The 12061-nt window shown below is 34.2% G+C and overlaps 1 long non-coding RNA gene across 1 annotated transcript in view; it reads right to left on the bottom strand.

The window, feature by feature from the left end:
• LOC308509501 overlaps window positions 1–12061 on the bottom strand; it is a 431724-nt gene that overhangs the window by 49122 nt on the left and 370541 nt on the right. Inside the window, exon 3 of the long non-coding RNA XR_013995201.1 lies at window positions 5–97. This is a non-coding gene — a long non-coding RNA (uncharacterized lncRNA). The remainder of the gene's footprint in view (window positions 1–4; window positions 98–12061) is intronic.

Below are 12061 nucleotides of genomic sequence, written 5' to 3'. Positions count from 1 at the left end.
TTACCAGCACTGTGGTCAGACATATCTGGATTCAAGTTCCTTCCAGCTCCATGGCTTCAGGCAAGCTGTCTCACTCCCTCAGCTGTAGTTTCCTATTCTGTAAAGAGGGAACAATAAGACTGAACATCGAGGGGTCTTGGTGAGAATTCAATAAATAAATTGTAACACACCAAAATTTAGTGGAAAATACTTTTGCCCTTAATTTACTTTAAAATTATTATAATGACTTCCTTCAGCCTTTTCTTTTTCCAGTCTATATAAATAAATCCCTTTCTCATTTCATTACAAAGATGCTTGTCTAATATTTTCATATTTTCTTTCAGTGATTTAACAAATACTGTTTTCTTCTTGTGTGACATATGCTATGCTAGGCACAGGCTCTATATACAGGGTAGCAGGAAACAGTCTTTACTCTCATGCAGCTTACAGTCTAGATGGGGGAACTGACAACCAACCAATGAAAACACCAATAACATGCAATGACAAGTCAGCGGATAGGAGCAATTTTTAAAAAGGTAAATTTATTGTGGCAGTAAAATCACGATTATATGGGAGGAGGGGATAGGGAAAGCTTCACTTTTAAGGTTCTTATTTTCTCTCTGAGACCTTTTTAAAGTCTTTACATTTCAACTAGTGTGTGGAAAATATAATCAATACCTAAAGCTGAAATACCTCAAGTAAGTAAAATGAAAAATAAAAAGTCTGAGCATGTCTAGAATACATAAATCAGAACTAAAGCAGAAGAACTTTTGTTAACAGAAGACCAACTGATTCACTCACAGGCAGATCTGATTTTCAAAGAGGGGGTTAAAATTCAATGGTTTACATCAAAGAACAATAAGCAGAAAATAGATACCTACTGGAAGAATTTTGTCATGTCAGAGAAAAGGCTGCAACAGTCTACTAATACAAATAGTACAATGAAAATTTACTATTCATTAAATAGTTACTATTCACATTTACTATACATATTTACTATTATTGTACTAATGAATGGTACAATAAATATTTAAATCATGCATATGTAATTTTAACTAGTAAAATTCTGTATTCTTAGAGAATTGTCAGTATGGAAGTAGGTGATATATGAAACATATTTACTAAGAATATTTTTAAAGTCCATACAAATATTCTTTGTACAGAAAACTTGACATGTTATTATGGAGTACCTTATTAATGGACTAACTTATTAATGGACTGATGGATGATCTAATCAAAAGGTAGTCCAAAGTAAAGATGGTAGGATGTTTAAAAAAAGAAAAGAAGAAGAGGTAATTCATATTAAAAAATGTAATTGTAATGGCCCAATCAATATGATAAGGCTATTTTCAACTTATCCATACTAATCATACCTATTGATGAAAACAGAGATAATAATAGAAATATATATTTATTGTATAATTGATGTGTTTCTATGTTTTTATCCATTTAGCTGTCAATCAGTGAAATAAAATCCCAGAGAAGTTGAAGAGATAGAGATGTTATGGATTATTTGATATGGCCCTCTCAATTTATATTTCAGGATATTGAATCTTAGACATGTAAGAGGCTCCCATGCCTTAGAGTTTGGACCTTCATACCCCAGAGTAAGTTCCTCCCCTCCTCAGTTCGAAAGTCCCCTAATTTTCTATCCAAAGGTTAGGAATGAACCATGACAATCATCAGTGAAATATTTGTTATTTTGCCCAGCAGTCCTGACAAACAACATATAATTGAATAGTAGATTTCCTAAGATCTAGCCTATTCATTTTTATCTTTATAAGCAATGTAAGTGAACACTATGCTAACAGAATTGCACACATGTGAAAATCCAAGTACATTTTGAACGGTTGCTGGAGAGTCTGAAATAAGAAGAAAAATGACCCTTTTTTAGAGAAAATAAGAAAAACACTTGAAGTTAATACAGTTGTATTTCTAAAATAAATCTTCAAAAACACTAAAAAAATCTGTAAGTAAAATATTAATGCACATTCTAAACAATGCACACAATTGAAGATAATTCAAACAGAATTTTTATAAAATTAGTATGAAATACTTAATGGTTTATTGACCATTTTTCACTTAAAAGCATATCATTAGCATTTTAATTACTATGTTTATGGTTGAAAAAAGTTTGCCAAAATTTATAATTATTTCTCTACTATTGAATTTTTAATATTCTTTCCCAATGTTTTTCAACACTTAAATAGATTTCTATACTTTAAAAAAATTACAAAAAAATCATAGCTTTTGCTTTGGTTTTAATAATCTATGTTTTCTTTTTAATTACAAGAGAATGCCTGCTGAAAAAAAATTAAAATGTATAAAGGCATAAATAAAAATGTTGAAATCATACATATTCCCACAACCCAGAATAATTACTATTAATATTTTATCAAATGACTTTCCATTATTATGTGCATACATATATATGTTTATGCACACACATATAGCTTAATTATAATAAATTTCAGTTTTTTAGTGAGGTTGTACCATAAACAAATATTTCCAAGTTAAAAAAATATTTCTAATAAATGAATTTTTCTCTTCTCACTTATTTCCAGACCTAACACCTCTATCATGAACATAAGCTTTTAAGAATTACAAATAGAAAATTTTGTATTATTAGATCTTATAGTCTACTTTGTGACTTGACAAGATTCTTACAAAGAATGCATATTTTCTTGCTAATTTTCTTTACATTTAAGAATAAAAATTGGAACATCTGCATAAAATAAAAATTTAAATGTACACACTGTTTTCTCTTTAGTTCTTTCCATATAGTTCTTTATACTGAATATTTTGTATCTCATTTCTACAAATTATTTTATTAGTATGCAACGGGTATATGATAATCTCTCAAAGAGAATCCTAAATCAGATCTTTAGATTTTATGAACTATATGAATAATTCTGGATAAGCATCCTTGAGTTACACACTTGTCGTGTGGGTTTCTGTGCATTGGTACCTTCCTCATATAATGCATAATACATTTATTTTATTAAGTAAACATTAACATTTCTTTGACATTAAACAAGTAGCATCTCTCTAAATAGCCACAATATTTATACAATTAACAAATAAAAATTCATAGATTTAACAAACTAAATTTCTTTATTGTCTGCAAAACTACTTAGACAAATTCTTCAAAAAAATTAACTGAACTTTAAATCAAGCACACCCATTTCTCTTAAACACCACAATTAAAAGCACACAAACATATCATTACATAGAAAGAGTTTACAAATGTATTAATATCGTGGATTTAAATGTTTATTTTCATCATTTTAATTCCACTTGCTACCATTTGCTCTTTATATTTTTCTGGAGTTACCTTCCTAATAATGCACTAATTCTACCAGACACACACATGAAAAAGTAATACCATCTCAGACTAGCTGAGGTTGCAGAATCTGCAATACAAACGTGTTAATTCTTGGTTAGGTAGAAACTTGACTGCAAGGTCTGACGTGATTCACACCTGAGCCTCTAGCTTTTAAGCAGGGTCTTGTTTTATAAGTAAGTCTCTAGTGCTACTTCATGGGACTTCTAAGTCTATGCCTTTCACATAAATTGTAATTTTATGAAGCTTGAGACCTCTGAAGTGTTGCTGTAATTTTTAATTTTTGTATGACTGCCAAAACTAACTCTGTTAAGCCCGTATGTCATATTGGCCTGGTCTGTCAGTATTAGCTCAAACTTACCCGTGCCTTATCAGTATTTCATCACTATGTGCATCACTGGTGTGCTGTTAGCTGTAGGGTTTCTGCAGATAACAAGTAGATGAGGCTACCTTTGAATTTTGGATAGCTGAGAGTTTTTATTATAGACGAATATTGAATTGTATCAAATATTTTTACTCATTTATTGACATGACTGTATGGGGTTTTCTTTCTTATCCTATTAATGATGTGTTTTACACTGCTCATGCTGTCACTGTGATATGCATCTTGGATTTGTAGGATGAAACCAGTGTGGTGCTGCAGTCAGCTTGTACTGACTCATAAGTGTCAATTGTTCAATTTTTAGAAATTCTTTTGGACAGTTTTTATGTACATTATTAAATATTAAATTATATAAACTGATAGACCATATTAGGAACAAAGAAGCAAATACTTAAAACATCATTTTCTAATCATTTTATTACATTTTACTATTACCTATGCTCTTAAGAGCATTTACGTCTATTTTACCTGTGTGATGGAAATATGATATAATAGCATGCTTCCCTCTTCTGGTTCAGTGATGTCACCTTGGTAGCTGAAACTCTCATGCTGCGAGTATATTCACACCATGAAACTAATGCTACAAATGGAAGCTTGGTTTATTGTTTTATTGATCATCTATAGTCATGAAAGTGAGGGAGAAAAAGCTAACCATGCTGATTTAACTCAAAAGTGTGTGTGTTTGTAGCTATTATATTGTAAATAACACAAAATTGATTAAATTATCCTCCAATATTTGAAAATCATTAACTGATTCAGCAAAGAAATGCTCCTGTTATTGATAAATGAGTGAAGTCCTACTATTCATTTTTTTTATTTCACGTTTGTCTTACGCATTAACATTTCAACCAAAATATCACACAACATTCATGTTGAAATGCACTTACTCATATTAATCAATTGCAACCATAGGTTGTCTAAAAAAACAGTTCAGTAAAAATCAATGAAAGAGTTCGATAAGACTAATTAGCTACATGGAGTTTAAAATTAAAAGTAATCTATACTTTATTATAATTTATAATTTATGTAGTAAATGTCCATGATATCAGCAAAACTGTAATGAACTTGTGCACATATACACAGAGAGCATACTTTTATTTTTTAATGTGGAGTTGTTAAATATTTACCAGCATGCCACTGGATAAAACCCACTTCATCATTATGTACGACTGTTCTTTAAACACAACGGGGCTTGCCAGACTTTGGTAGCAGACTTATTTTGGCCTAATGAAATAAACTGGAAATGTTACCCCGTTTTATTTTTTCTCAAAGTCTAAGTGACATTGTTATTAGCTCTTCTGTAAATTTGTAATGCAATTAACCTGTCAAGTAACTTGTGCCTAGAGTTTTCTTTGTGGAAAAAAATTTTAATTATGGATTTAATGTCTATAATATATATCCATCTACTTAGATTTTACATATGTTATTGGGTCAGTGTTAATAAATATTTATCAAATAATTTGTCAATTTTATGGAAGTTTCCAGGCAATATCATAAACTTGCTCATAATATTATTATCATTCATTGCCTTTAGGATTTGGAGTAGTATCATCTATTTCATTTATTTCTGGGGGGTAAATGTTGGAGAGCATCTTTTCTTACCTTGGTCACTTTTGGTTGAGATTTATCAATTTAATTAATCTTTTCAAAAAACAAGTGCTTGCCTTTGTTGATTTTCATTTTGTATGTCAGTATTCTATTTTATAGATTTCTGCTTTTACTCATTTATATCTCCTAACTACATTCCTTTCATTTATTTTTTAATTTCCAGTTTCTTGGGATGAAAGCTTAACTCATTGTTTTAAACCTTGCTATTTTCTAATAGAAGCATTTACATCTTTACATTTTCTTCTAATCACAGCTTTAGCTAGTCCCATAAATTTCAATGTGGTATTTTCATTATCATTCAGTTTAAAATTTTCAATTTCTATTGTGTAATCATCTTTGACCAATAAGTTATTCATAAATATGTTGTTTAATCCAAGTGCACTCAATATATTATTTCATTTTGCCCAAAAGCTACTAGCCAATAAATTTGTATCTTACTAGCAATATCATCTCAATACTAAATAAATATTTACTTAATACTAAAGTAATAAGATAATTGCAATCTTGTTCAATTATCTAATTTTCTCAGACAATATTTATTTCAAATTTTTAGAAACTCTGTGAGAATTTTAAATACTCATTTTCAAGTCCAGAGATTTTAAATAGCAATTTGAGAAATAAGGATTTATTGGACAGTAGGAGATATATATATATATATCCTGGTATGGCATATATTACCTTTCAAGTTAAAGAGAACATATCTAAAATAACTCACAAGATATGCCATCTTCAAAGTACCATGTCATTTAATCCTCACATCAATCTACATTTATTGTTTCCCTCCTGTGAGTTTCATTTATTGTTTTCCTCCATTTTATTACCAAGAAAATTGAGATTTAGAGAAAAGAAATGACTTTCTCAAGTGATAGATAGTATGTGACAGAACCAGGACTTACACATGAGTCTTCTGATTAGTAGCTCTGTGCCATATACCTACTAACCATGTTGAAATAAGGGTTACATGAAATAATATGTATAAAGCAGACGCATTAATATGTGTAAAGAGTATGCATTAAAAATATGTGGAAGCTTTTATTGTTGTCTTTACAGGAATTCTGCCTTTTGTTTCTTCCAAAAGATGATTCTCTCCCAGATAGCCATAGAGATAAATGCCTCAAGCATTCAGGTTGTCATTTTACTTACATCAACATATTTCAGCTTTGTCAGGTGTAATGTTCCCTTCTTTTTTTTTTTCTGTCTTTTTTCAAGTACAGTATCCACAAATAGAAATTCCAAGTGTCACTGAATCTCCTTTCCTGTTAATTACAGGACAGGGAACAATGGGAGGGAAAGCACAAGTGCATCTCTCAGTCAGCAGACAAGATCCTTCAACGTTTTTATTTGGCAGAAAAACTCAGTAAACTTTCTCCTAGAAAGAATAACCTCAGAAGAAATTTTATCTGCACAAGAGATTTACCTGCTCTGATAGGTCAGTGAGCAAAAGGAGCCCACTGACAGGGACTGAATTTTATGTCCTCCCCACATTGATATTTGGAAGCCCTGACCCCTAAAGTGACTGCATTCAGAGATAGGGCCTCTAAGGAGTTAATTAAGATTAGATGAGGTCATAAGGGCAGGTCCCCAACCTAATTGGTATCCTTGTAAGAAGAGAAAGGGATACCAAAGCTGTGCATACACAAAGAGAAGACTATGTGGGGACACAGTGAGATGGGTTTATCTGCAAGCTAAGGAGAGAGGCCTCCGGAGAAACCAAACATGCTAGCACCTTGAGCTTGGACTCCAGCCTCCAGAACTGTGAGAAAATAAAAATCTGTTGTTTAAGCCACACAGTTTGTGGTATTTTGTTATGACAGTTGTAACAAGCTAATACACCCACCACAATCTAAAATACTTTTGAAATTAATAAGGGAAAATATGTTGGTAGGGTAAATTTACAAAATGGGTTCCCTGTTTTGGGGTTTCAATCCCCTGTCTCATAATTAATCTTAACCATGGATATATCTTTTGATATAGCTCAATATAAAGATAATTTTGGCATAAAAATGGAGTAGCCAGGAACTTGGATTTGTGTTAAATGTACATAATTCATATTGACAAAGTAGCATTTCTTCCCAATTCCTCATATGTAGCAAAGCCTTGGCTATTATTGTTTTTTAAATCTTTAAGATTGATTGTTTTCAACATAGAGTCTCAGGTCCAGAATTACTGATTGAAGGATAGGTACATTTGTCAAGCCTTGGGCATTACGGAATGCAGAGTTGTACAACCATTTAAACTGCTATAACAAAGGGAGGGTCATTAGGTAGAAAATGCTTTTTCTGGTTGCCAGTGCTGTTCTCTTTGTGTCCTGACCAGCAGGTGGCCTGGCCTAAGGCTTCTTGTCTTCCACACATTCTGTTTTCAAAGAGAGCAACCCTCTTTTGCAAAAGGCACAAACTAGCAGAATTAGGCGCCTTTGATGCGCCTACTTCCTGTGGGTTGTATTTACCTAAGAAATTTTATGCACAGAAAAGAAAGAATGAAAAGGATATTCAACTACAAGACAGAATGAGATTTGTGTTGTCACTTCCTTGTAAGTATCTTAAAACACAGCTGAATGGAGAAGGATTATGGGGCAGTAAAATACTGTTTAAAATATTCAGTGAATGAATAGCATGCGACATTTATCATAAAAATAACAGTGAGCCAAGAAAACAAGTCTTTCACTGAATACAATTACATTTATTTTACCCTTACTACAGCTGTAATCAATCTGCTCATAAATGGTACTGTACTGGTCATAAACCTTTTTACTTTTTTGAATTTAAAAAAACCTTCCTTTTATAAGAGTAGTAGTCATTTGTCACAGTAGTCATTTGTTTTTTTTAACACTTGTAGTAGTTTTTCTAGAAAAAGTCATTGGATTTAATCATCTAATTAGAAGTTCTCTTACGGTTAACGTAGTTTTGAAAGTCTAAAGCATGAATGTGTTGATTTTATTCATTAGGTCCAGAAAAGGGTATCACTTTTGTTATAATATTCTAGTTTTCAGAGTCATCTGTGTGTAAGGTATGGGAGTTATTTGGATTAGGTAGACTATTAACCAACATAAAATAAGTTTAAAAAGTGGTGTGGTTTCTAATTAAAAAAAAAAAAATGGAGATCTAGAGTTAAAAACCTTGGATTCTGGTCCCAAAGCAGGTACTACAACTAAATGGCATTAGAAAAGTCACTTCACTTCTTTGAAAATTCTTCTTGGTCCGTATAATGGTTTCCAGGATCGTGGTGTTCATCTACTGTGAATACTCATTATCAGTGTTTTCCACAGCCTCAGTGACATGTTTGTTGAAGAAATGAAGTATATGCTGTTGAGGAACAAGTGGGTGGTGGGGTCCACCCTGCATCACAAAGGTAGGCCTGCCTGGACATCTGGTGAGGCAGAGCCACCAGGAAACTTTGGCGTGTATGACCAAGGACTCTACAGAAAGAATTCCTCTCGGACATAGGGAAAAGCAGGCTCTCGTGGCAGTGGGCTGATCTCTGAGTTGTCAGAGGAGGCCAAGTCTGATATTATCCTGTCTGTCCCATGAACTTTCATCTCAATCTTCGCTAAAGGATGGCTATGTAGAAAAACGGAGATGAAAACATAAATGATGTTTCCTCAGAAACCTTTGTGAACATTTATAGGAGTGATGCTCGTTTAGATTAGATATGACACATGTCCAATACAGAGAAAGACATTTTCCCCCACTTCTGCATGGAAAATCGCATGGTTCCCATGCACTGATGGCTCCAGCAAAGACAGGGAGCTTAGTACACCCACAGTGCTGCCCACCAACAGCAACAAAGGAGCCGTGACACAGCCCAGTGAGACCACACACCCCCAACACAGACATCATGTTCTCATCGTGAACTTCCAGCAGAAGACACCTTCACACCAGTTCAGACGCATACATAAAACACTTCAGGCAATGCTCTTAGAAATAGCAATGGGTACAGAATACGTCACACAATGTCATTTTTCTGAAATTTTCCAATTCAGACTCCCAGAGAGCCAGGACAGGTGGTGGGAGGTGAGGGCAAGCAGGCATGTCCCACCTCTATAGAGCAAGTATGCTCAAGATGTCTGCTCCTCAAACTGTCTTCTGTGGAGCATTAATTTTCCAGAAATTATGATGGAAATTTTCAGAGAGTTTGCCAGAATGTTAAGAATCAGGGGATTTATGTTAGATACGAGGTGTGATCAAAAAGCACGGTGAATACTGCTGCCGAGTGCGATACAACAGAAAAGCAGGGACCTCCAATACAAGAGTGGCAGGTCAAACCTCAGGAACAGTGTTTGACAAGTTTCAACTTGTTCGGTGGAGTCAGTCGGGTGTGAGCTACGGTTGAGAGAAGGTGTGTTTTGAAGTATGCCCTGAATCGCAGATCACAAACAACGTATGAAATTTTGTTTCAATCTGCAAAAAAGTGCTAAAGAAACACGTGAAATGTTCAAAGTAGTTTATGGTGCTGCGGCAATGACCAGACCTGGCACTGTGTGAATTGTGGCTTTCCCCCAAAGTCAAAATGATCATGAAAGGGGTCAAACTGATTCAGGACATCAGCCATGACAACTCAACTAAAGACACTCACGAAAGAGGACTTCCAGAATTGCTTCAGAAAGTGGCAAGAACAATGAGATAAGTGTGTTCAAAGTGAAAGGGAGTATTTTGGCAGGGAAGGGGGTTAATGGCAATGTGTCTTTTACTGTAATAATGTTTTTTTAATTTAAACATTCACTGTATTTTTTATCACACCTCATATACAAGAATTGGATGACAGATTCAGGAGAGCAGTACTACTGTACTGTGTTGACAAACATCCACAGCTGGAATAAGTGACAGAAAGTTCAGACACAGAATCAAATAATCACCTAAAGGCTAGAGAAGAATGTTGGAAGAATCCAGTACACAGCAGAGAGATCAATAACACCCTCCAAGGAAGATGCAGATATGCTGGCCTGCAAAGGTCTTACGAAAGCCTACACGGTTGCAGTTAATAGCACGTGAGTGAATCAAGTTCACATCAGACTGTCTGAGAGCACACCTCTTCTCTCCTAAGCCTGGCCTGCTATGTAAGCCTAGAGCATTCCAGGAAGGCGTCTTGTCTGGAAATCTGATGGAGAGAGCCCTCCTCACCTGAGCCGAGTGAACCTCATTAGTCTTGAGGTACACGGTGCACAGTACGGTTACTACAGTGCCATACTCAATACTCGTCTTGAAACAGCTTGTCATGTATGTTCCAGCATCCACAGTCTAACACAGCTTGATCTAATTATCTTCTTGAATGCTGGGCGGTCGCCCAGGCCTTTTTAGGAGACTCCAGCTATAGGACCCATCCTGCAATGAGACCTCAAATGGGAAAGTGGAAGTTCCGGAAGGAGGAAAAGCAACAGATCTTGGAAAGGAACTCATTAGGCCAATAACATTTTAAATTTTCTGTGAGCAGAAGAAAGACTTGAATTTTCAGATTAGAAGGGCTCAGTGAGTTGCAGGAAAGGCTCATCAGAAAAGGCACATGTTAATAACTACGTATATCCTGATAAAGGTTCTGAATTACAATAAGATACTCAATGAGCTTCCATACAGAAGAAGCGGTTGTTTGCAAAGAAAAACAATGGCATGTAGCATTGAACTTACCTGCAACACAAGGCATGAGACAGGAACTGATCATTTGCCAGTGTGAAAAAGAAAAGGCATGTGTAGATATGCAAGGATTCAAAGGCAATTACTAGACAAAGGATTCTAACCAAACAAAAAAATTAATCAGAACAGAAACTTCAAGAAAGGAGAAGACAACAAGAGTTACCGATAGCATAAACTTTGAAATTAGGAGTATCCATATTTAACTAGTTTCAGGCCATTGGGATACAAAATATTGAGATGTGCTCAAGTTATGCGTCATCTCTTTCCAGAGGAAGTTATTTGCCCTGGGCCTCATCTTTCACTCTACTTGATGGCTAGGAAATGGTGAACATTAGAGCAAACTTAAAAGATACATGGTGAGTATGAGAGAGTCACTAAACCAACCACAAGCTGATCACATATCCACTGTTGAACAATGGTGTTTGATCCCCTGCATTTAAGTTCCCTTTGAAACAGCAGCTTAGCCTGACTAATATATTATGGTAGGTTGAATCATATGAAATTGCTGTTGTTCATTTAATAGTTGACGACCTGGGGGAAAAAAATGGCAATTTTATTTGGTTCAATCTAATAGTTTATATTTCATAGATCAGTTGAATTTCTGTATTATAAACTGAAAGTCTCCCCGTATCTGTTTGTGTCCACTATTTTCCTCCAGGTATAAATTATAAGGCCCTAAGTCAATCTTATTCTTTCACAACAGAAGGATTTCTCTATAAACAAAGAAATAAGTGAACAAGGAAAGTAATAGGAAGGAGTAATACTATGATTATATTATGCCAGAGGGTATGAAAGGAATAAGGTTTACAGGATTCTTTCCTTTCCCATATTTGCTTCCAGTGTAGGAGAGTGTGTGTTTTTTATAGGTATCTTTGTGTTGTCTGTTCTTTCTCTTTGTTCTGCTCATGTGAATTTTTATCCATGCATGCTTATTTTTCATTATGTGACATGTTCTTTTTTGTTTTGGAAAATTTGTGACAATTTTTGAAGCATAAAATGAAGGTAGATAACTCCAGAAAGTAATCACATTTGTTTCTGCCTGAAAGTTGGCAATACCAACCATTTTAATGATTAAGGAATCATTTGAAATTAAATTCTGAAGTTTAGCTGTGTCTGATAACA

Source organism: Rhinolophus hipposideros, assembly GCF_964194185.1.
Source record: "Rhinolophus hipposideros genome assembly, chromosome: 16".
NCBI classification, from domain to species: Eukaryota; Metazoa; Chordata; class Mammalia; order Chiroptera; family Rhinolophidae; genus Rhinolophus; species Rhinolophus hipposideros.
The sequence above is the reverse complement of the archived record's forward strand: the minus strand, read 5'-3'. Positions and strand labels throughout refer to the sequence as shown.